This window comes from Nicotiana tomentosiformis, chromosome 6 (genome assembly GCF_000390325.3).
Source record: "Nicotiana tomentosiformis chromosome 6, ASM39032v3, whole genome shotgun sequence".
Taxonomy (NCBI): Eukaryota; Viridiplantae; Streptophyta; class Magnoliopsida; order Solanales; family Solanaceae; genus Nicotiana; species Nicotiana tomentosiformis.
In genome coordinates, this window is record NC_090817.1 from 68081462 (window position 1) to 68108943 (window position 27482).

At 41.9% G+C, this 27482-nt stretch overlaps 1 pseudogene; it reads right to left on the reverse strand.

The window, feature by feature from the left end:
- Positions 1 to 1209: 1209 nt before the first annotated feature.
- Positions 1210 to 27482, reverse strand: part of LOC104119417 (probable arabinose 5-phosphate isomerase) — a 46372-nt pseudogene continuing 20099 nt past the window's right edge.

Here is a 27482-nt window from a genome sequence, read left to right on the forward strand (position 1 = left end):
TTTTTTGATAACCGCGCAAAGCGCGGACAAATACACAAGTTTTACATAGCTAGTGTAAAGGTATTTACATGAAATGGTATTTACACAACATTAAATCAACTAATAAGGAATGAATCAACTAATAAAGAATATTGGTCTTCTCCTAATTAGGATAGAAACTATATCAAATATACAGATCGAAAGATCAATCAAGGGATAAGATATCACTAACAGTCCCCTTCCCATAAAAGGTAAACTCATCACAACCAAAATGAAGACGAGAAAAGATATAAAAGAACAAAGAAATAAAGAAAGATGAGAGTAGCCCATCCTAACATGAAAATGTACTTCAATTCAGGACTCAGAATTTTCACCAAGAAGATTTTAAAAAAATAAAAAAGGGTACAAATGACTCGGGTATAAGAGCTCACATAATATTTGAACATCGATCCTTTATTCTTGCTCTAGAGGCATTCCTTATGTCAAGGAAACCTACATATATTCATTTATATATATTCACAATGAATTTTTCGATGAGGGGTCCCTGTGCCCAAGGTAAACCTGCCGCTGCTTCAACTTTTCAGTTCAATATTCCTGTTTGTAGAAGAATAATTAAAAATCATCAGCATCCAGTTTTTATCCTCTGCCAACACAACCTAGAACTTTTCTGTGTTCTCCTCTTGGGGTAGGGATGAGGAGAAAGAGAGTGATGAAGAGAACCAGTAAGGTGTCAGAAGGAACAACAACTTTAGGTGCAATGACAATTAAACTTTTAACTTCTATAGAAGTGAGGAAGAATAACGCGATTAGAACATTATCGATTTCATGTCCATGAAAAGGAGAAGGGTTGCGCATTTTATGATATCCAACTTGTTTGGGACTGAGGTGTAATTGTTGTTTGTTTAATCTGTGAAGAAACTCGGGAAATTTCAATGTATTATTCGGTGAGCACGCACAATGTACTTAAGATTTTAATTTTTGAAAATTTTACGTAGTACTGTTTACTCTTGAATGTATGGAGGAAGCTAGTGCTAGTTCGACTTTAGACGGGGGATGTGCCTGGTGGGGAATAGCGAGATTTGGTCTCTTCCTCTAATAACATGACTATAATCTGTTAATGTTACATTAAGCAAATCATCAGCTTAACAACATGTGAAAAAGAAACCAAAAATATGCAACAACTAATGACTCAAACAATGAAGCAGAGAATGTGTTACATTGGCAAAAAGTTCACAAGCCTACGGAGACCAGCCCATGTAATGTAACAATACCAATCAAAATATTTTGATGGTCAATGACTGGTAAGAATTGAACTGGAGATGGTGGAGACTTCGTTTTCTGCATTGCTTCTGCCGCCATTGCATCAGGACCAATTGTCCTTGGCTTCTTGTACCACCAAAAAACATGTAAAAATAACTTACACAACTTCAACTATTAAATAATAAATTTTTTCACGAAAAGACAATTACAATTTCGTAGTGTTTGCTATAAGAAAAATCTAAAAGTGGCATATCTTCCTTCCCGACATATTGTAGAACTTAAACACCTTACTAGTAATTAGAACAACCTCTAGAGAAAATCCCCATGGTTAACTTGAAATGGCAAGCTATAAAGAAACATCAAAACTAAGATCTCGAGCTTGGAACGAGCATGAAGAGATTAACGATACTTCTTTATCTTTTGAGTTGTTCTGCCGGATTGATCGCTCAAAATCTTTGGTCTTTATTTGGACCCAATGAAAAAAATGGGTTCACTTCTTATGGACTCGTTGAGAATAATTTTGATCTAGTTAATGGCCTATTAAAAATAAAAGGCACACGGATGAGATCTCCACAAATAGAAAAAGATTGTTGTCAGTTTGATAATGACCGAGTAATCAATGTTAAAGTAAGCATGATTTGATGTTTACAAGATGAAAAGAAACTGACTACAGGAATATATTTTCTCAGGGAACAGACTTGATCATTGCCAACAATTCTTGTTTCTTAGGTAGTGAAAGGATATTTTATAGTAAACCTCCTTGATAGTCCCAATTTCTTTAGCGAATTGTCCATGTATCTGTTGAAGGTGAAAAGGATGAGAAGGTATGATAAACTACTTCTACAATCACCAACAACGGGCTTTAAAGGCAAAACCAAAAAAACAACTCACTGTACTTGTGTGGCCAGTTAAAAGACCATGTCAAACTTTGATAGTACAAACAAGACAAACACTAACTCGTACTGAAATAAGAAGTTAATATCAAAAAACGCATATGCTCATTGGAAGGAAGTCCGAAATTGACCTAAAAACCTCAATCGATATTTGATGATGATTTTATCAATGCTCACAATGGTGATCTATAAAATCATCTTAGTACTTCATAAGAAAATATAAAGTACCAGGGCGGCAGGGCCTGTAACATTTACTTATGTTTGACGCAGATAAAAATTAAATCACGATATGACACATGATACATGCAGGATTATGCTGAAGCAAAATCAAAGATTCTGTTCAAAATAAAGCAATGACTCCATGTTGAGAACTGCAACTTCTTTGTTTTTCTTTACTGAGAAAAAGAGAGACAGGTCAGCAGAATTGCTCCTGCTCTGATGCTCTAAAACTGCAGTCTACTACAATATTCTGAATTCACATAGAAACACATTTAGCCATTTTCATCCCTACTTTGCCCACTAGAGCAACATAATTTGGTAGATTCAAAAGCCTCAACTCCTACTAACATTTACAAGCATGATTACGTTACATGGTGCATACAGGAGGCAATTACCACCTGTTCCTTCCAAAAGCTAAGATGCCTTTGAGTATATCATTTATTTCTCTTAAATTTTAATATTGGCACATTTGAAGTTTCAAATGGTATGATAAGAAAGCAATTTTGACCTCCTGTAGTGGTCCACCAAATCTTTGGGGAGAAAGAGTTGAGCTTCTAATGAGAAGAAAAGGCTACAGATTGTTTTGTAAAAGAGAGTCATGCTACTATCATATATTGTCACGACCCAAAATCTCACCTTAGGCTCGTGATGACACCTAGTATTTAAAACTAGGTAAGCCGATTACTTACAACAGTTAAACCAGTTAAACATGATATTTTTAAAACATAGTTTAATATAAATACCGATATGAAGGTGATACAAGCCCACGCGGCAATAATCATAACAATCCTCCCAAGACTAGGTAGTACAGAGTCCCGAACTCTAGATGAATACATAGGAATATCTCAAAAACTAAATACAATATTATTCAGATAACGAATAAATAGTACAATCGAAAGGAAAAGGACTCAAAGGGAATGCAGCGACCAAGCAGCTCTACTTTGAATTCTCACGATCAAGAAGCTAACTCTGCCTGAGTCTGTTATCTCCAATACTTGGATCTGTACAAAAATGTGCAGAAGTATAGTAAGAGTACACCACTGTCACGACCCCAATTTCCCTCCGTAGGATGTCGTGATGGCACCTAGTCTCTAAGACTAGGTAAGCCTAACATACATGCAATATTAACTGAGACTTATAAAGAACCTTCAAATAACTCAACCACTATCATATAAAAAAACTCCGTAACTCAACGGAAACACAACTTCCCAAAATCCGATGAATACAAGTCACAAGCTCTATAAGATGGCATAGAATATCCCTATACATCAGTGTCTATAAAAGGATTAGAAAAGAAAATAGACTACATATAGGGTGACTCCGAGACCTGCAGACGCCGGCAGGTATACTTTGAAGTCTCCGAACTGAGCTCATCTCACTGGTGCCTGGACTGGTAGGAGGTACCTGGATCTGCATAAAAAGATGTGCAGAAGTGTAGCATGAGTACACTACAACAGTACCCAGTAAGTGCCAAGCCTAATCTCAGTAGAGTAGTGACGAGGTCAGGTCAAGGCCCTACGGGAATAAATAAGAAACTGAACAGGTATATAACAGTGTAATAATGATAACAATAGAAATAAGACATTAAAGAAATACACCGAGGATAGCTATACTGAACTAAGGCAAATAATGCATCACAGAAGAAAACAAGGAATGCTATGGCACAGAACAAAGCAACAAAACAGTAGTGAAGTAATAGAAAAGTATCAACAAGAATCACTACTGAGGTACCGCCTCGTAGTCTCAAATCACAAAACATTTAACAATCTTTCCTTATATCACCACGGGAGCCTTGCATTTAGTTTTGAAAATTATTTTGTCCAGAAATAGCTTCCCGCATTTTAGCTCACCTTTTCACACTGCGTGGCTTCAAGTAGTTCCCCTACTAGCAACACGCGTATCAAGCCTACCTTATCTCACCACATGTGTTTCAACCCCAAATCTTCATACCACCGCATACGTATCAATATCACAACGTATCACAAATTGCACCTCAAGTGCCCCATATAACAACTTGCCAAGAAACCAACAACAATAGTATTTTCACAATAAATAACCCATGGCTCAACCATAATATGCACACGAGTCTCACAATAAATACCGGAAGTGAATAACTCAACAAGAATAGTATTTCACAACTTTACAACCTTGCCTCAATATAAAGCACGACCTTTAAAACTCAATACCAATTTCAACAACAAGATATTCCAAAAATAACAACTTAAAGTAAATAACTCAACGGTTAAATAATGAATAAGGAATAGAGGAAACAATGCTTCAGCTAAACATGTAAAGGCAAATAACAAATAAAAGATAAGACAAGTAGAGCATATGAAGATAGACTAATGATGATGAATATAACATGTTAAGATAACTCAATTAAGGCATGGAAGGAATCTACATAGCTCAAACCGGTCAACTTTCACATTTAGCTCGTGTACACACTCGTCACCTTGCGTACACGGCCCTAAGGGGTAATTCCCCTACACAAAGTTAGGCAAGATACTTACCTCAAAACACGCTAACTCAATCCACTAGTAAGCCTTTCCCTTGATTATTCAACTCCGAATGGCTCAAATCTAGCCAAAACAACTTCATACCATAAATATAAACTGTAGAAAACTGTTCTGAACAATAAAGTTACGATCTTTAAAAAGAAATAAAAAGTCAACTCAAAAAGTCAATCCAAGCTTGCGTCCCGGAATCTGACCAAAATTATAAAATCCGAATACTCATTCGATAACGAGTTCAAATATACAAGAATTACTCAAATTCGACCTCAAATCGCCTTTCAAATCCCCAAAAATTAGCCTAAAAAGTTTTCACAATTTTTTCCCAAATTTACTACTCAAATCATTAATTAAATAATGAAAATAACTATGAATTCGTGAAATATAATCAATTCCGGGTTAGAATCACTTATCCCAAAGATTTTCTTGAAAATCCCTTGAAACATTACCACAAACTGAGCTCTCTAGGTCAAAAATTTAATAATGAAATCAAACCCTCGAACTTAGCTCTTTTCTGCCCAGTGATTCCGTATCTTCGGTCACCCAGCCGTATCTACGATGCCGCACCTGCAGAAAAATGATTGCAGGTGCGGTTCTAGTTTAAGTCACAAAATTCCGCTTCTGTGGACCAAACATGCTTTTGCGCTTCCACGTCTGCGGACAAAATGCGCTTCTGCTCATGCGCTACTGCAGACGTTGTCCGTTTCTGCGATCCAAGGCCTCCTTGGTCATATCCGCTTCTATGCTGCATTCCCAGCATTGGCGAGTCCGCTTTTGCGGAGCATGGACTGCACCTGCGGTCCCAGCTAGTCATGACAATTATCTCTTCTGTGGCTCGAGGGGCGCTCTTACGGAGCCGTACCTACGACCCGAAATACGCAGGTGCGATTGCACTAGTCACAACAAAACTTCAGCAATGCATAAGGTCCAAAATTATTCCGGATTCAATACGAATCACACCCGGGGGCCCCAAGACCCCGTCTGAATATACCAACAAGTTCTAAAACACATAACAAACGTACTCGAGGCCAAAAATTACATCAAACAATATCAATTCTATGAATCACAACCCAATTCATGCCTATTGAAACTATGAAATCCCGAAATCCAAAAATAATGTTGATTCATACTAAAACAACTTCGATTGACTTCAAATTTTGCACATAAGTCATAAATGACCTGACAGACCTGTTTCAACTTCCGAAATCGGAATCCTACCCCGATATAAATAAAATCAACTCCCGGTCAAACTTTCCAATATTCCAAACCTTCAACTTTCTAACTTTTGCCAATTCAAGCCGAAACGACCTACGAACCTCCAAATCAATATCTAGACACGCTTCTAAGTCCAAAATTACCATATGGAGCTATTGAAACCGTCAAAACTTCATTCTGGAGTCGTCTACACAAAAGTCAAACTACGGTCAATTCTTTTAACTTAAAGCTCTAACTTAGGGACTATATGTCCCATTTCATTCAGAAACTCACTCGAAACCAAAATCAAATACTCCGGCAAGTCACATAACCATAATACAACATAGAGGAGGCAATAAATAGGGGATCGGGACTAAAATACACAAAACGACCGGCCGGGTTATTACATCCTCCCCCTCTTAAAACAAATATTCGTCCTCGAATGAGTATAGAGACATACCTGAAGTGGTAAAAAAGATGAGGATAGAGACATACCTGAAGTGTATAGAAACATACCTGAACCAAGTCTATACCCAATAGCCTAGCCTCACCCGGCTCAAACCAACCCACCGGAGATCGACACTGCCTACCATACAATGCCTCATATGGAGCCATCTGAGTGCTCGACTGGTAGTTGTTGTTGTAGGCAAACTTCGCAAGCGGCAAGAACTGATCCCAAGGACCCCCGAACTCCATGACACATGCACAAAGCATATCCTCTAATATCTGAATAGTGCACTCGGACTGTCCGTCCATCTGAGGGAGGAATGATATACTCAACTCAACTCGCGTGACTAACTCACGTTGTACGGACTTCCAGAACCGTGATGTAAAATGCGCACCCCGGTCAGAGATGATACATACCGGCATGCCATGAAGTTTGGCAATCTCGCGAATATATACCTGAGCCAGCTGCTCTGAAGAATAAGTAGTCACCACTGGAATGAAATGAGCCCACTTGGTCAACCTATCCACAATCACCCACACTGCATCAAACTTCTTTTGAGTCCGTGGGAGCCTAATAACAAAATCCATAATAACCCGCTCCCATTTCCACTCTGAAGCAATCCACCTAGTCATTGATGCTTATACTTCGCCTGCTTATAATTTAGGCACCGAGCTACATACTCCACTATGTCTATATTCATTCTCCTCCACCAATAGTGCTGCCTTAAGTCCTAATACATCTTAGCGGTGCTCGGATGAATGGAGTATCGAGAACTGTGGGCCTCTTGGAGAATCAACTCGCGCAAACCATCTACATTGGGTACACATAGCCGGCCATGTGTCCGTAACACACCTTCATCCCCAATAGTGACCTCATTTACATCGCCGTGCTTAACCGTGTCCTTGAGGACAAGCAAGCAAGGGTCGCCATACTGACGCTCTCTGATACGATCATATAGAGAAGAATGAGAAACCACGCAAGCCAAAACTCAACTCTGCTCAGAAATATCCGATCTAACAAATTGGTTGGCGAAGGCTTGAACATCCAATGCTAATGGCCTCTCCGTTCCCGGTAAATATGCTAAACTGCCCAAGCTCTATGTCTTAAGACTCAAGGCATCGGCCTTCATGGGATGATATAAAAAGGTGATATCGTAGTCCTTAAGCAACTTTAACCATCTCCGCTACCACAAGTTAAGGTCCTTCTGTTTGAACAGATGTTGTAGACTCCGGTGGTCGGTATAGACCTCACAAGGGACACCATACATATAGTGCCGCCAAATCTTCAAAGCATGAACAATAGCTGCTAACTCAAGGTCGTGGACATGATAATTCTTCTCATGTACCTTCAACTGTCTAGACGCGTAGACAATCACCCTACCGTCTTGCATCAACATCGCACCGAGGCCAACACGCGACGCATCAAAGTACATAGTGTAAGACCCTGAACCCGTAGGCAACACCAACACTGGGACTGTAGTCAAAGTAGTCTTGAGTTTTTGAAAGATCTCCTCACACTCCTCGATCCATCTAAACGGAGCACCTTTCTGGGTTAATTTGGTCATAGGTACAGCAATAGATGAGAAACCCTTTTACGAATCGATGGTAATACCATACCAAACCAAGAAAACTCCGGATATCAATAGCTGAAGACGGTCTGGGCAAACTATGCACCACTTCAATCTTCTTCGAATCTACCTTGATCCCCTCACTTGACACTACATGTACCAAAAATGCCACTGAATCAAGCCAAAATTCACACTTTAAAATTTTTGCATATAACTTCTTTTCTCTCAAGGTCTGGATCACGGTCCTCAGGTGCTTCTCATGATCCTCCTGGCTCCCGGAGTACACCAAGATGTCGTCAATAAACATAATGACGAATGAGTCAAGATAGGGCTGGAATACACTGTTCATCAAGTCCATGAATGCTGCTGGGGCGTTGTTCATCCCAAATGATATCAAAAGGAACTCGTAATGACCATACCGAGTCCTAAAGGCAGTCTTCGAAATATCCAGATCCCGAATCTTCAGTTGATGATAGCCTGACCGCAAATCAATATTTGAGAACACTCTAGCACCATATAACTGATCAAATTGGTTGTCAATGCGTGGCAATGGATACTTGTTCTTCTCTGTAACCTTGTTCAACTGACGATAATCAATACACATACGCATAGAACAATCCTTCTTCTTTACAAATAAGACCGGAGCACTCAAGGTGATACACTAGGCCGAATGAAACCCTGATCAAGCAACTCTTGCAACTGCTCTATTAACTCCTTCAAGTCTACTAGGGCCATACGATATAGTGGAATAGAGATGGGTTGAGTTCCTGGCAACAAATCAATACCAAAATCGATATCCCTATCGGGCGGTATGCCCGGAAGATCTGCCGGAAATACATTTGGATAGTCTCTCACTATCGGAACTGACACGATGGTAGGAGTATTAACACTGGCATCTCTCACAAAGGCTAGATATGCCTCACACCCTTTTCCAACCATCCGATGTGCCTTAAGGAAGGACACCACCCTGCTAGGAACATAGTCCAAAGTACCCCTCCAATCCAACCGCGGCAAACCTGGCATAGCCAACATCACAGACTTGACGTGACAATCAAGAATAGCATGATAGGGCGACAACCAGTCCATGCCCGAAATAACCTCAAAATTTACCATACTGAGAAATAATAGGTCAGTTTTGGTCTCAAAAGCACCAAGAACAACTAAACACGACTGATACACATGGTCAACAAAGATGGAATCTCTAACTAGCATGGACACATAGACAGGAGAACTCACGGAATCACGGAATATACCGAAATATGGAGCAAAGTAAGATGATATATAAGATTAAGTGGAGCCTGGATCAAATAAGACTGCTGCATCTCTATGACAAACCGAAACAATACATATGATAACTAAGTCAGATGCAACCGCCTCCGTCCTAGTCGGGAGAGCATAACATCTAGCCTGGCCTCCCCCTCTAGGGCGACCCCTACCCACTCGACCCCTACCTCTAGCTGGCTATGCAGGTGGAGTGGCAACTGGTGCAGTAACCATAGCCTGAGAAGTCTAGGGACCCTATGGAATATGTGGAGCCTGAGTGGCCGATGGAGGTGCACTACTCCTGAGTCTGGGGAACTCCCTCACCATATGATGAGTGTCACCACACTCAAAACAAGCTCTCGGAGGATGTGACTAGTGAGGCTGTCTCAGGCCTAGTCAACTGGACTGACTGCTGAAAGCACCACGTGCAGGAGGTGCACTAGACAGTGGCGGTGCATAATGGGCAACCTGAGACCTGGGAGTGGCCGGAATACCGTTGGAAGCTTGAAGTGCTGAATGAACAAGACGGCTCACATAGCCTCTACCATAAAGGGCTGCAACTGGGGCACGTGCACCACTATATTTGCCAGAATCTCAAGGCCTATTGGCCTCCCTCTCCTCTCTCTCCCGTCCCCATATACCCTCCAATCTCCGAGCGATCTCCACCACCTGCTGGTATGGGTTGTTAGTCTACAACTCTCGAGCCATCCTGAATTTAATATCATGGTTGAGCCCTCGATAAATCGACGGACTCGCTCCCTGATTGTGGAGACTAAGGCTAGTGCATATTGGGACAACTCGCTGAACCTAACAACATACTCTGACACGGTCATAGCACTCTGGCACAACTTCTCAAACTCTGCGCGCCATGCATCATGAAGGCTTTGAGGAACAAACTCTTTCATGAACATCTCTGAAAACTGAGCCCATGTGAGTGAAGCTGCCTCGACTGGACTACCCAACTCATATGCTCGCCACCACTAATAAGCCGCTCCCTTAAGCTGGAACATAATGAAAGCAACCCCACTCGACTCCACAATACCAATAATACGGAGGATACAGTGGCATCTCTCAAGAAAATCCTGTGCATCATCTGAAGCTAAGCCACTGAAAGTAGGAGGGTGGTACTTCTTGTAACTCTGGAGCCTAAACTACTCCCCTTCAGATGCTACTGCCCTAACCTCGGGCTGAACTGGGATAACTGGCTACACTAGTATGACCTTTGGGACCTGGTCAACCAGGACCCGCTGCTCTGGGATACGGGCGACGGGAGTCTGTGCTTCTCTCCCGCCCTGAGATATGGAAGAGGAGCAAGTGGAAACAACCCTGCTCGAGCTAGAGTGCCAAACATGCTCAAAACTGGGTGAGGGTTTCCTGAAGTGCAGGGCTAGTAACAGGCGTCTCAGGTGCCTTCCCTCAAATTAGAGCTAATGGTGGCTCCTCTGTGGTAGCTCGGGCAGGTGCTCTAGCTGCACAACGTGCCTATCCTAGGCCTCTACCTCGGTCCAGGGCTCTCGCGGCTCTATCAGGGGGCGCGGGTGTCTGATCATCAGATCCATCTGTACGTGTCCTCACCATCTATGAGGGAATATAAAGATAGAGATTTAGAATTTCGAAGTCAACAATTTTGCATGATAAGAAATCAAAGAAGTAAAACTTTTCCTAACAACCCCATAGCCTGCAGAAGATAAGTACAAACGTCTCCGTACCGATCCGAGAGACTCTACTAAACATGCTTATGATTCGTAACACCTATGAACTTAGATCTCTGATACCAACTTGTCACGACCCCAATTTTCCTCTATCGGATGTCGTGATGGCACCTAGTCTCTAAGACTAACATACATGTAATATTAACTTAGAATTTATAAATAACCTTCAAATAACTCAACCATTATCATATAAAAAAACTCCGTAACTCAACAAAAACATAACTTCACAAAATCCGACGTAAAGAAGTCACAAGCTCTATAAGATGGTACTGAACATCCCTATACATCAGTGTCTATAAAAAGATAAGAAAAGAAAAATATACTACATAGAGGGTGACTCCAAGGCATCTGAATGCTGGCAGGTATACCTCAACGTCTCCGAACTGGGCTCGTCTCACTGGTGCCTGGACTGGTAGGAGGTACCTGGAGATGCAAAAAAAGATGTGCAGAAGCGTAGCATGAGTACAACACAATGGTACCCAGTAAGTACCAAGCCTAACCTCGGTAGAATAGTGACGAGGTCAGGTCAAGGCCCTACGGGAATAAATAAGAAACTAAATAGGTATATAACAGTGTAATAATGATAACATTAGAAATGAGACAGTAAAGAAATACACCGAGGATAGCTACACTGAACTAAGGCAAATAATGCATCACATAAGAAAACAAGGAATACTATGGCATAGAACAAAGCAACAAAACACTAGTGAAGTAATAGAAAAGTATCAACAAGAATCACTACTGAGGTACCGCCTCGTAGTCTCAAATCACAAAACATTTCACAATTTTTCCGTATATCACCGCGGGAGCCTTGCATTTAGTTTTGAAAATTATTTTTCCCGAAATAGCTTCCCGTGTTTTAGCCCACCTTTTCACACCGCGTGGCTTCCAGTAGTTCCCCTACTAGCAACACGCGTATCAAGCCCACCTTATCTCACCGCATGCGTTTCAACCCCAAATCCTTATACCAGCGCATGTGTATCAATATTACAACGTATCACAAATTGCACCTCAAGTGCCCAATATAACAACTTGCCAAGAAACTAACAACAATAGTATTTTCACAACAAATAGCCCATGGTTCAACCACAATATGCACAAGAGTCTCACAATAATAACCGGAAATGAATAACTCAACAAGAATAGTATTTCACAACTTTACAACATTGCTGCAATGTAAATCACGGATTTTATAACTCAATACCAATTTCAACAACAAAGTATTCCAAAAATAACAACTTCAAGTAAAGAACTCAACGATTAAATAATGAATAAGGAATAGAGGAAACGATACTTCAGCTAAACATGTAAACGCAAATAACAAATAAAATATAAGACAAGTAGAGCATGTGAAGATAGACTAATGATGATGAATATAATATGCTAAGGTAACTCAATTAAGGCATTAAAGGAATCTACATAGCTAAAACCAGTCAACTTTCACATTTGGCCCGTAAACACACTCGTTACCTGCGTACATGGCTTTCACATATCACAATTAACACAAACCAATACCAATCCTAAGGGGTAATTCTCCCACACAAAGTTAGACAAGACACTTACCTCAAAACACACTAACTCAATCCACTAATAAGCCTTTCCCTCGAATCTACTCAAAACAACTTCATACCATAAATATAAACTATAGGAAACTATTCTGAACAATAAAGTTACGATCTTTACAAATAAACAAAAAGTCAAATAAAAAAGTCAACCCGGGGTTGCGTCTTGTAACCCAACCAAAATTACAAAATCCGACCACCCATTCGATAACGAGTTCAACCATACAAGAATTACTCAAATTCGTCCTCAAATCGCCTTTCAAATCCCCAAAATTTAGCCTAAGAAGTTTTCACAGTTTTCCCCAAATTTCCAACTCAAATCACTAATTAAATAATGAAAATAACTATGGATTCGTGAAATATAGTCAAATCCTGGATAGAATCACTTACCCTAAAGATTTCCTTGAAAGTCCTTCGAAACATTTCCACAAACCGAGCTCTCTAGGTCCAAAAATGAATAATGAAATCAAACCCTCGAACTTAGCCCTTTTCTGCCCAGTGATTCCGCATCTACAGTCACCCAATCTCATCTGCGACACCGCACCTGCGGAAAAAATATCGCAGGTGCAGTTCCAGCTTAAGACACGAAATTTTGCTCTTTTTGACCAAATACGTTTCTGCGCTTCCACATTTGCGGACAAAATGTGCTTCTGCGGACGCTGTCCACATCTACTATCCAAGGCCTCCCTGGCCATATCCGCTTCGGCGATGCACTCCCCTCACCGACGAGTCCGCTTTTGTGGAACATGGACTGCATCTGCGGTCCGAGCTGGTCATGACAATATTTGTTTCTGCGGCTCGAGGGCTGCTCTTGCAGTGCCGCACCTGCGACCCAAAATGTGCATGTGTGATTACACCAGTCAAAGCAAAACTTCAGCAATGCATAAGTTCCAAAATTGTTCCACATTCAATCTGAATCACACTTGAGGCCCCCAGGACCGCGTCCAAATATACTAATAAGTTCTTAAACACATAATGGACCTACTCGAGACCGTAAATCACATCAAACAATATCGATTCTACAAGTCACAAGCCTATTGAAACTATGAACTTCCGAATTCCAAAACTAATGCCGATTCATACCAAAATGACTCCGATTGACTTCAAATTTTGTGCACAAGTCATACATGACATGACAAACCTATTTCAACTTTCGGAATCAGAATCTGACCCCGATATCAATAAAGTAAACTTTCGGTCAAAATTTCCAATCTTCCAAACCTTTAACTTTCTAACTTTCGCCAATTCAAGCCGAAACGACCTATGAACCTCCGAATCCACATCCGGACATGCTCCTAAGTCTAAAATCCCCATACGGAGCTATTGGAACCATCAAAACTCCATGCCGGAGTCGTCTACACAAAAGTCAAACTACAATCAACTCTTTTAACTTAAAGCTCCAACTTAGGGACTATATGTCCCATTTCACTTCGAAACTCACACGAAACAAAAACCAAACACCCCGGCAAATCAGATAACCATAATATAATATAGAGGAGGCAATAAATAGGGTATCAGGGCTAAAATACTCAAAACGGTTGGCCGGGTTGTTACATTCCCCCCTCTTAAAACAAATATTCATCCTCGAACGAGTATAGAGACATACCTGAAGTGGGGAAAAGATGAGGATAAGGGCTACGCATATCATGCTCGGTCTCCCAAGTCGCCTCCTCGACCGGTTGACCCCTCCACTGATCCTTCACTGAAGCAATGTTCTTCGACCTCAACTTTCGGAACTGTCTGTCCAAAATAGCTACCGGCTCCTCATCATAAGACGAATCCTTGTCCAACTGGACTGAGCTGAAATCCGACACATGAGTTGGATCACCGTGATACTTTCGAAGCGTAGAAATAAGGAATACCAGATGAACTGCAGCTAGACTAGATGGAAGTGCAAGCTTGTAGGCCACCTCCCCAATCCTCTCAATAATCTCAAAAGGTCTGATATACTTAGGGCTCAACTTGCCCTTCTTCCTGAACCTCATAACACCCTTCATGGGCGAAACCCGGAGCAGGACCCGCTCCCCAACCATGAATGCAACGTCGCTAACCTTCCGATCCGCATAACTTTTCTGTCTTGATTGGGCTGTACGAAGTCGATCTTGAATCAATTTAACCTTTTCCAAAGCATCCTGAACTAGGTCTGTACCAAATAGCCTAGCCTCACCCAACTCAAATCAACCCACCGAAGACCGATACCGCCACCCATACAAGGCCTCATATGGAGCCATCTGAATGCTCGACTGGTAGCTGTTGTTGTAGGCAAACTCCGCAAGCGGTAAGAACTGATCCCAAAAACCCCCGAACTCCAAGACACATGCATGAAGCATATCCTCTAATATATGAATAGTGCGCTCAGACTGTCCATCCATTTGAGGGTGGAATATTGTACTCAACTCAACTCACGTGACTAAAATAAACTTTGTATGCTGGTTAGAGATGATGGATACCATGATGTTTGATAATCTCGCGAATATAGACCTGAGACAGCTCTTCTGAAGAATATGTAGTCGCCACTGAAATGAAATGAGCCGACTTAGTTAACCTTCCCACAATCAACCATACTGCATCAAATTTCTTCTGAGTCTGTGGGAGCCCAACAACAAAATCCATAGTAACCTACTCCCATTTCCACTCTGGAATCTCTAGCCTCTGAAGCAATCCACCTGGCCGCTGATATTCATACTTCACCTGCTGACAATTTAGGCACCGATCCACATACTCCACAAATTCTTTCTTCATTCTCCTCCACCAATAGTGCTGCCTCAAGTCCTGATACATCTTAGCGGCACCTAGATGAATGGATTACCACGAACTGTGGGCCTCCTAAAGAATTAACTCGCACAAACCATCTACAATGGGCACACATAGCCGGCCCTGCATCCGTAACATACTGTCATCCCCAATAGTGACCTTATTGGCATTGTTTTGCTGAACTGTGTCCTTGCGGACAAGAAAATGGGGGTCGTCATACCGACGCTCTCTGATACGATCATATAGAGAAGACCAAGAAACCACACAATGCAAAACTCGACTCGGCTTCGAAACATCAAGTCTAACAAATTGGTTGGCCAAGGCCTGAACATCCAATGCTAATGGCCTCTCCATTGCCGATAGATATGCCAAACTGCCCAAGCTAAATGCCTTATGACTCAAGGCATCGGCCACCACATAGTCCTTAAGCAACTCTAACCATATACATTTCCGCAAGTTCAGGTCCTTTTGTTTGAAAAGATGTTGTAGACTCCGGTGGTCGGTATAGACATCACAAGGGACACCGACAAATAGTGCCGCCAAATCTTCAAGGCATGAACAATAGCTGCTAACTCAAGGTCATGGACATGATAATTATTCTCATGTAACTTTAACTTTCTAGACACGTAGGCAATAACCCTATAGTCTGGCATCAACACCGCGCTGAGGCCAACACGCGATGCATCATAGTACACAATGTAAGACACCGAACACGTAGGCAACACCAACGGTGGGGCTATAGTCAAAGCAGTCTTGAGCTTTTGAAAGCTCTCCTCACACTTTTTGGTCCATCTGAACGGAGCACCCTTCTGGGTCAATCTTCTCATAGTTGTAGCAATATATGAGAAACCCTCTATGAATCGATCGTAATACCCTGCCAAACCAAGAAAACTCTGGATCTCAGTAGCTGCAGATGGTCTGGGCCAACTCTGCATCGCTTAAATCTTTTTCGGATCTACCTTGATCCCCTCACTCGACACTACATGTCCTAAAAACGGCACCGAATCAAGACAGAATTCACACTTTGAAAATTTTGTATACAACTTCTTTTCTCTCAAGGTCTGGAGCACGGTCCTCAGGTGCTGCTTATGATCCTCCCGACTCCGGGAGTACACCAAGATGTCATCATTAAACAAAATACGCATAGAACACTGTTCATCAAGTGCATGAATGTTACTGAGGCATTGGTCAGCCCAAATGACATCACAAGGAACTCATAATGACCATACAGAGTCCTAAAGGTAGTCTTCGGAATATTCGGATCCTGAATCTTCACTTGATGATAGCATGACCGCAAATAAATCTTTGAGAACACTCTGGCACCCAGTAGCTGATCAAATAGGTCGTGAATGTGTGGAAATGGATACTTGTTCTTCATTGTAACCTTGTTCAATGATGATAATCAATACACATACGCATAGAACCATCCTTCTTCTTTACAAGCAAGACCGGAGCACCCCCCAAGGTGATACACTGGTTCGAATGAAACCCTTATCAAACAACTCTTGCAACTACTCCTTTAACTCCTTCAACTCCGTTGGGGCCATACGATACGGTGGAATAGAGATGGGCTGAGTGCCCGTCAACAAATCAATACCAAAATCGATATCCCTATCGGGCGGCATGCCCGGATGATCCGCTAGAAATATATATGGATAGTCTATCACTACCGGAACTGAATAAACGGTAGGAGTATCAACACCGACATCTCTCACAAAGTCTAAATATGCCTTACACCCCTTCCCAACCATTCGTTGTGCCTTAAGGAAGGACACCACCCTGCTAGGAACATAGTCCAAAGTACCCCTCCGCTCCAATCGCAGCAAACCTGGCATAGTTAATGTCACCGTATTAGCGTGACAATCAAGAATAGCATGATAGGGTGAGAACCAGTCCATGCCCAAAATAACATCAAAATCTTTCATACTGAGCAACAATAGGTCAACTCTGGTCTAAAAACCACCAAGAACAACTAAACACGACCGATACACACATTCAACAATGATGGAATCTCCCACTGGTATGGACACATAGACAGGAGAACTCAAGGAATCACGGGATATACCCAAATATGAAGCAAAGTAAGATGATACATAAGAATAAGTGGAGCATGGATCAAATAAGACTGATGCATCTCTATGACAAACTGGAACAATACATGTGATAACTGAGTCAGATGCAACCACCTCCGTCCTAGTCAGAAGAGCATAACATCTAGCCTGGCCTCCCTTTCTAGGGCGACCCCTACCCGCCCGAGACCTACCTCTAGCTGGCTGTGCAGGTGGAGTGGCAACTGGTGTGATAACCACGGCCTGAGAAGTCTGGGGACCCTGTGGAATACGTGGAGCCTAAGTGGCCGATGGAGGTGCACCCCTACTGAGTCTAGAGCAGTGCCTCACCATATGACGAGTGTCACCACACTAAAAACAAGCTCTCGGGGGATGTGGCTTTTGAGACTGGCTCGGTCCTGATTGGCTGGACTGACTGCTGAAAGCACCCCGTGTAGAAGGTGCACTAGACAATGGCGGTGCATAATGGGCAACCTAAGACCTGGGAGTGGCCGGAACACCGTTGGAAGCTGGAAGTGCTAAATGAATAGGACGACTCACATAGCCTCTACCATGACGGGTTGCAACTGGGGCACGGGCACCACTATATGTGCCAGAATCTTGAGGCATCTTGGCCTTCCTCGCCTCTCTCTCTCGGCTCCACATACCCTCCAATCTCCGAGCGATCTCCACCACCTGCTAGTATGGGGTGTTATTCTCTAACTCTCGAGCCATGTTGAATCTAATACCGTATTTGAGCCCCTTAATAAATCGACGGACTCGCTCCTTGAATGTGGAGACTAAGGCTGGTACGTGTCGGGACAACTCACTGAACCTGACACTATACTCTGACACGGTCATAGCACCTTGGCACAACTGCTCAAAATATGCGCGCTATGCATCATGAAGGCTCTGGGGAACAAACTCTCTCATGAACATCTCTGAAAACCGATCCCATGTGAGTGAAGCTACCTCGGTCAGGCTACCCAACTCATAATCTCGCCACCACTGAAAAGCCACTCCCTTAAGTTGGAACGTAATGAAAGCAACCGCACTCGACTCCACAATACCCATAGTATGAAGGATATGATGGAACTCCTCAAGAAAACCCTATTCATCCTCTAAAGGGCTGAAAGTAGGAGGGTGGTACTTCTTGTACCTCTTGAGCCTGAGCTTCTCCCCCTCAGATGTTGTTGCCCTAACCTCGGGATGAACTGGGATAACTGGCTGCACTGGTATGACCTCTGGGACCTGGTCAACCTGGACTCGCTACTCTGGGGTACTAGCGGTGGGAGTCTGTGCTCCTCCCCCGGCCTGAGATGTGGCAGGATCAAGTGGAATTAGCCCCGCCTGAGCTAGAGTGCCAGACATGCTCCAAACTTGGGCGAAGGTCTCCCAAAGTGTAGGGGTAGTAACAGGCATCTCGGGTGCCTGCCCTCCAACTAGAACTACTAGTGTCTCCTCTATGGCAGTTCGGGCAGGTGCTCTGGCTGCACCACATGCCTGTCCTCGGCCTTTGGCCCGGCCCCGAGCTCTCGCGGCTCTAGCACGAGGCATGGGTGTCTGATCATTAGATCCAGTTGTGCGTGTCCTCACCATCTGTGAGAGAATAGAAAACTAGAGATTTAGATTTTCAAAGTCAACAATTTCGCACAATAAGGAATCAAAGAATTGAAACCTTTCCTAAAAATTCCACAGCCTTCCGAAGATAAGTACAGACGTCTCTGTAACAAACCGCGAGACTCTACTAAACCTGCTTTTGACTCGTAACACCTATGAACCTAGAGCTCAGATACCAACCTGTCACGACTCCAATTTCCCTCCGTAGGATGTCGTGATGACACATAGTATCTAAGACTAGGAAAGCCTAACACACATGCAATATTAAGTCACAATTTATAAAGAACCTTCAAATTACTCAATATTAAGTCAAAATTTATAAAGAACCTTCAAATTACTCAACCACTATCATATAAAGAAACTCCTTAACTCAACAGAAACACAACTTCCCAAAATCCGGCGAATACAAGTCACAAGCTCTATAAGATGGTACAGAACATCCCTATACATTAGTGTCTATAAAAGGATAAGAAAATAAAATAGACAAGATAGAGGGTGAATCCGAGGCTTGCGTACGCCGGCAGGTATACCTTGAAGTCTCTGAACTGGGCTCGTCTCAGTGGTATACCTTGAAGCTTGGACTGGTAGGAGGTACCTAGATCTGCACAAAAAGATGTGCAGAAGCGCAGAAGCGTAGCATGAGTACACCACAACGGTACTCAATATGTGCCAAACCCAACCTCAGTAGAATAGTGACGAGGTCAGGTCAAGGCCCTACGGGAATAAATAAGAAACTGAACAATTATATAACAGTGTAAGAATGATAACAATAGAAATGAGACAGTAAAGAAATACACTGAGGATAGCTAAACTAAACTAAGGCAAATAATACATCACAGAAGAAAACAAGGAATGTTATGGCACGAAACAAAGCAACAAAACACTAGTGAAGTAATAGAAAAGTATCAACAAGAATCACTACTGAGGTACCGCCTCGTAGTCTCAAATCATAAAATATTTCACAATCTTTCCTTATATCACCGCGGGAGCCTTGCATTTAGTTTTAAAAATTATTTTTTCCCGAAATAGCTTCCCGCGTTTTAGCACACCTTATCACACCGTGTGGCTTCAAGTAGTTCCCCTACTAGCAACACGCGTATCAAGCCCACCTTATCTCACCGCATGCGTTTCAACCCCAAATCCTTATACCAGCGCATGTGTATCAATATCACAACGTATCACAAATCGCACATCAAGTGCCCAATATCACAACTTGCCAAGAAACCAACAACAATAGTATTTTCACATCAAATAGCCCATGGCTCAACCATAATATGCACATGAGTCTCACAATAAATACCGGAAGTGAATAACTCAACAATAATAGTATTTCACAACTTTATTACCTTGCCTCAATGTAAATCACGGCCTTTATAACTCAATACTAATTTCAACAATAAGATATTACAAAAATAACAACTTCAAGTAAAGAACTCAACGGTTAAATAATGAATAAGGAATAGAGGAAACAATACTTCAGCTAAACATGTAAAGGCAAATAACAAATAAAAGATAAGACAGCTAGAGCATGTGAAGATATACTAATAATGATGAATATAACATGTTAAGGTAACACAATTAAGGCATGAAAGGAATCTACATAGCTAAAACCGGTCAACTTTCACATTTAGCCCGTGTACACACTTGTCACCTTGCATATATGGCTTTCACATATCACAATTAACAAAAACAAACACAAGTCCTAAGGGGTAATTCCCCCATACAAAGTTAGGCAAGACACTTACCTCAAAACACGCTAACTGAATCCACTAGTAAGACTTTTCCTTGATTATCTAACTCCGAACGGCTCGAATATAGCCAAAACAACTTCATACCATAAATATAAACTATAGGAAACTATTCCGAACAATAAAGTTACGATCTTTAAAGAGAAACAAAAGTCAACTCAAAAAGTCATCTCGAGCCCGCGTCCCGAAACCCGACCAAAATTACAAAATCCAAATACCCATTCGATAAGGAGTTCAACCATACAAGAATTACTCAAATTCAACCTCAAATTGCCTTTCAAATCCCCAAAATTTAGCCTAAGAAGTTTTCATAATTTTTCCCCAAATTTCCAACTCAAATCACTAATTAAATGATGAAAATAACTATTGATTCGTGAAACATAGTTAAATCCGAATTAGAATCACTTACCCCAAAGATTTCCTTAAACATCCCTCAAAATATCGCCACCAACCGAGCTCTTTAGGTCCAAAAATGAATAATGAAATCAAACCCTCAAACTTATCCCTTTTCTTCCTAGTGATTCCGCATCTGCGGTCACCCAATCGCATGTGTGATGCCGCACCTGCGAAAAAACCATTGCTGGTGCGGTTCCACCTTAAGTCATGAAATTCCGCTTCTGCGGACCAAACGTGTGTATGTACCTCCACATCTGCGGACAAAATGCGCTTCTGCGCATGTGCTTATGTGGACGATGTCCGCTTCTACGATCCAAGGCCTCCCTGGCCATCTCCGCTTCTGTGATGCATTCCTTGCATCGACGAGTTCGCTTCTGTGGAACATGGACCGCACCTGCGGTCCCAGCTGGTCATGACAATATTCACTTATGCGGATTGAGTGACGCACCTGCGGCGCTGCAACTACGACCTGAAATGCGCAGGTGCGATTGCACCAGTCACAACAAAACTTCAGCGATGCATAAGGTCCAAAATAGTTCCGGATTCAATCCGAATCACACCCGGGGGCCCCCGGGACCCCGTTCGAATATACCAACAAGTTCTAAAACATATAATGGACCTACTCAGGGCCAAATATCACATCAAACAACATCGATTCTATGAATCTCAACCCAATTCAAACCTATTAAAACTATGAACTTCTGAATTCCAAAACTAATGTTGATTCATACCAAAACAACCCCGATTGACTTCGAATTTTGTACACAAGTCATAAATGACATGACAGGCCTATTCCACCTTTCAGAATCGGAATCCCACCAGATATCAATAAATTCATATCCCGGTCAAACTTTTCAATCTTCCAAACCTTCAACTTTCCAACTTTAGCCAATTCAAGTCGAAACGTCCTACAGACCTTCAAATCAACATCCGAACATGATCCTAAGTCCAAAATCACCATACGGAGCTATTGGAATCATCAAAACTCCATTCCGGAGTCGTCTACACAAAATTTAAATTATGGTCAACTCTTTCAACTTAAAGCTCTAACTTAGGGACTATGTGTCTCATTTCACTGCGAAACTCACCCGAAACAATAACCAAACACCCCGACAAGTCACATAATCATAATAAAACATAGAGGAGGCAATAAATAGGTTATTGGGGCTAAAATACTCAAAACGACTAGCCGGGTCGTTACAACCACGGTCGATACCCAATAAGTATCATGACTAACCTCTGTGGAGTAGTGACGAGGTACAAAAGACACCAACTAGTCATAATTACCTGTGCAGTATATAAGTATGAACCTAATAATAGGTGCAAGAATCAATAAATGGCAACAAGAAATAAACATGTGATAACAAAAGTAAAGTAATCAGAACACTGTTAAAGTACAAGTGAAACCAAATAAGGTAAAAAAAATGACAATCGAATAATCAAGTCTTTCTAGTACAAGTTTCACAACAGAATTACTCTGAGATACCTTGTCTCAAAATCACAAGTCACGAGTCTCGAATCACAAATCATATGCTCACAGTACCTCATGTCCACATTATTAATCACGATCGCACGGACAACTCATATGCCAATATCTCAATCTACCCAGTGTAGTCACAGACTCACTATCACAATCCGCTCGGCGTGGTCATAGGCTCAATATCACAATGGAAGCAGATAATACAAGGATACATGTTCATGATCAATGAATGTCAAGTTTCATACTCCTGAACTGGTGTAAGCGGAATGAACTTCAATCATGACTCTAAACAGATAAATAACTCTCAACCCAAACAGATAAATAACTCTCAACCCAAACAGATAAATAACTCTCAATAACTCCATCTTCAATTAATTTCTTATGAATGAACTTAACAATGAAAGGCATGACGTATACTAACAACTTCAATTGAACGCATAAAAGAGTAACTCAACAACGATGGAGAGAACATGTACTAATAACTTCGGTTAAAGCATAATAAACTTGATAATGAAAGATATAGCATGTAATAGTAACATCAATTAAGACACATAAGAGCAAACTCAACAATGGAACCTAGAGCATGAAATAACGTCTACAATCTAAGCATATAAGAATGAGCTCAACAACAAAAGATGTAACAAGTAATAACAACTTCTAATTAAATGCATAAAGTAACCTAAGAGTCTAAACCGGTCAATTTTGCAACATATAAGCCGGGTAGACACTCTCCACCTCATGTATATGTCTTCCACATAATTCAAGCAATACAACCAACCCAAATCCTAAGGGATAGTTCTCCCACACAAGGTTAGCCAAGATACTTACCTCAAAGAAGCTAAATCATTACTCTAAAAGGTCCTCTCCGTGTGAAACAACCTCCTGAATAGCTCGAATCTAGCCAAAATAACTTAATATCATAAATAAAAGCCATAGGAAATAATTCTTGATAATAAAACTCTCATCTTTAATGAAAACCAAAAAGTCAACCCTTGACCCGCACCTCGAAACTTGACAAAACTCACAAAATCCGAACACTCATTTCGATACGAGTCCAACCAAACCAAAATCATCTAATTCCGACCTCAAATCGGCCTTCAAATAATTATTTTAAATTTTAGAAAGTTTTTACAAAAAATTCCCAATTTCCTTCAATTCAAATCACTAATTAAATGATAAAAACAAAGATGGAATCACGAAATATAACCAAATCCGAGTCAAGAATACTTACCTTGATCCAAATCGTTAAATTCCCTCCAAAATTGCCCAAAACCGAGCTCTACAACTCGAATATGATAAAATAACCAAACCCTCGAACCATATTCATGTTTCCAGTGAAATCCGCTTTTGCGGTCAATTATCGCATCTGCGATGGACGCTTCTGTGGCAAATGTCTCGCATCTGCGAGAACCCAACAATTGGTGCCCCACCGCATCTGCAGTTCACAAAGCGCTTCAGCACTTATGCTTATGTGACCAGCACGCTGCAGGTGCGGTTTCGCTTATGCGATTGGATGACAGCATCTGCGGTCCCTAACTTCTCCAACCAAAGTCCGCACCTATGTTTGCTTGGCTGCTTCTGTAGCACCACATCTGCGGCCCCTTATCCGTAGGTGCAAAGGCATCAGTACACAGATTTTTCAACAATACAACAAGGTTTTAAAATGATCTGCAACTTGTTCGAAACATGCCCCCCCCCCCCAGGACCCCGTCCAATCATACTAACCAATCTCAAAACATAACGCGAACCTACTCGAGGCCTCATATCATACCAAACAACATCGAAACTATGAATCGCACCCCAATTCAAGCCTAATGAAACTAATGAACTTTCAACTTCTACAACTCGCGTCGAATCATATTAAATTAACTTGGAATGACATCAAATTTTGCATGCAAAGTTCCAAAACCAACTCCCAAAATCACAATCCAACCCGATATCAACAAAGTCAACTCCCGGTCAAACCTCTCAACCTTCCAAACCTTCAACTTTTCAACTTTCACCAAAAAGCATCAAATAAACCTACGGACCTCCAAATCTAAATCCGGACTTATGCCTAAGTCCAAAATTACCCTACAAAGCTATTAGAATCATCGAAATACCACTCCAGAGTCGTCTACACAAAATCAATCTCGAATCGCCTGGAAACCGAAACTGACCATGCACGCAAGTCATAATACATAATGTGAAGCTTCTCAAGCCTTAAACCACAAAACGAAATACTAAGGCTCAAAACGACTGGTCGGGTTGTTACATTCTCCCTCTCTTAAATAAATGTTCATCCTTGAACGTGCCAAGAACTGTTCCGAAGTCATCAAATCGCTGAATGAACTCACCATACACATACTCACGGGTGGTCCCACCCCACCCCAATCCGCATAAGCCCGACAACACTATCTCAACTGAAGATTATTCCTTCAATCTACACCGATAAGTCTTAGAACTAAATTTCAACATCCCAGCATTTTTCCAAAGACCCAATTCCCAACACATACATATTGTATCAGTCTCAACCAACTACAATAGCTCATGCATACACCCACAAGCTATAACCACACGACATAACACATCAGCCATCTGCCCATATCAACAACTCTGACTGCAATAACTGTCCATAATTAAATCCAGCACCGGCAAATAACCTTATATAAGATAGAAACTCGTCTCAAACTTTCACAACACTTATAATGATGTAAGAAACATGAACATCTCATAACCACTCACACAATCAACAAGTTACATCCAACTCCACCTAGGCACATACCTCAAAATTTGAACCCAACAAGCACAACACGAATATGACTGAATATGAAAAGAGAAATACATGAGAGAACTACAAACAAGTCCAACAGGTACAGCTCACCATCGGTATCATACTACGAATCCATTCCACAAGGGAGAAACAAAATATATGAACTAATCACAAGGATCTCATCCTAATATAACTCCACCACGGCACGTAGCCCGGTCCAAACATATCAATCCACATGGAAATACGAGGATTCTATCCTCAACTCTGAATCACAAGTAGTATACACATCATACCAGTGAAAAACTTTTGCAGAACAAAATCACAACACGTAACAGACTTCCCATACTTGTAGGGCGCCTAAATCACAAGTCATCGTCAAACCATCTAGAAACCACATCAAAACTTACAGTAATGAGTAATAGAAAGTTCATTCTAGTCTCATAGCTCTCAATAGTGAACAAACCGAAATGATAGACATGGGCTACAACTATAGAATATCTCAACAAAGGTAAACACATAAGTAGGGTACAGGAATCACGAAACTCACCCATATATGAAGCAGATAGGAGGACTCACACTCATAAATAAGACCGGATCAAAATAATATTGATGTTCCTCTATAACAAACCAAAACCACCCTCTACAAAAGAAAGCATATCAACGGCTGGGCCTCCCCCTCTAGGACGCCCTCTACCCGCCCGTCCTCTACCTCTAGCTTGCTGTGCAGGTGGAGTAGCAACTGGAATGGAGACCATAGACTGAGTGCCCTAATAAAATCCACCTCTCCCGAGTCTGGAACAACCTCTCATGATATGTATAGTATTGCCACACTCATAACAACCCTTCTACAGGCGTGGCTGTTGGTATTGAGTCTATGTCGGATAACTGGAATAACTATTGTAGGAACCTCGTGCAAGTGGAGCACTAAATGATGACTGCCCCATATGAGTACCCTTAGGTCCCTAACTAGCTGGAGCACCACGAGTATTTTGAAGGGCGGACTAGGCTAGCCGACTGCCTGAGCCTCCTCTATGATGGGTCATAGCTGAAGAGTAGAATCCATTGAATCCTATAGAACCTCGAGACTTCTTGTCGTCCTTATCCTCCCTATCCTCAGCTCGAATACGCTCTAACCTCCTGCCAATCTCCACAACTTGCTGAAATTGAGTATCAGTCTCCAACTCCCAAGCCATGATGAATCTAAGGCCATAACCGAGTCCCTCGATAAATCTGCTGACTCGCTCTATGACTTTAGGGACCAGGGTAGATGCATGTCAGGACAACTCGCTGAACCTGATGGCGTACTCTGACACTATCATAGCGCCCTGGTGCATCTTCTCGAACTTTGTGTTCCACGCATCCCTAGGGGTCTAGGGAACAAATTCCCTCAAAAACATCTCTAAAAACTAAGTCTAAGTGAGTGGTGCTGCATCAGCTGGCCTAACCTTCTTATAATTCTTCCACTACTGATACGCTGCTCCTGATAGCTGAAATATAATAAAAACTACTCCACTTACCTCCATAATTACTCGTGGTGCGGAGACTACAATGACACTTCTCTAGAAAACCTTGTGCATCCTTGGTAGTTGTGCCACTAAAAGTAGGTGGATCATACTTCTTGAACCTCTCAGGCCTCTTCTGCTCCTCCTTTGATGACCTCGGCCTGACCTCAGGCTGAATCGGAATAACAGGTTGTATCAACATAACACCCGAAACTTGACCAATGTGAGCCCACGGCTTTGGTGTATGAGCGGCGGGAGTCTGAACTCCTCCCCCAATCTCTGAAGTAGCTGGTATAACTGGGATCAATCCCGCATGAGCCAATGTACCACACATGCTCAAGAAATGCGCTAAAGGCTCCTGAACTCTGGGGGTAGCAACATGCACATCTGATGTATGTCCCTCAACCAGAGCTACCGGTGGCTCCTCAGGTGCTACTCTGGCAAGTGCTCTAGCTGCGGCACGTGCCCCTTCTCTGACTCTACCTCAGCCCCGGCCTCTCGCAGCTCTAGCAGTAGGCGCGGGGGTCTACTCAACTGATCTGGTAGTGTGTGTCCTCACTATCTGTGAGAGAATA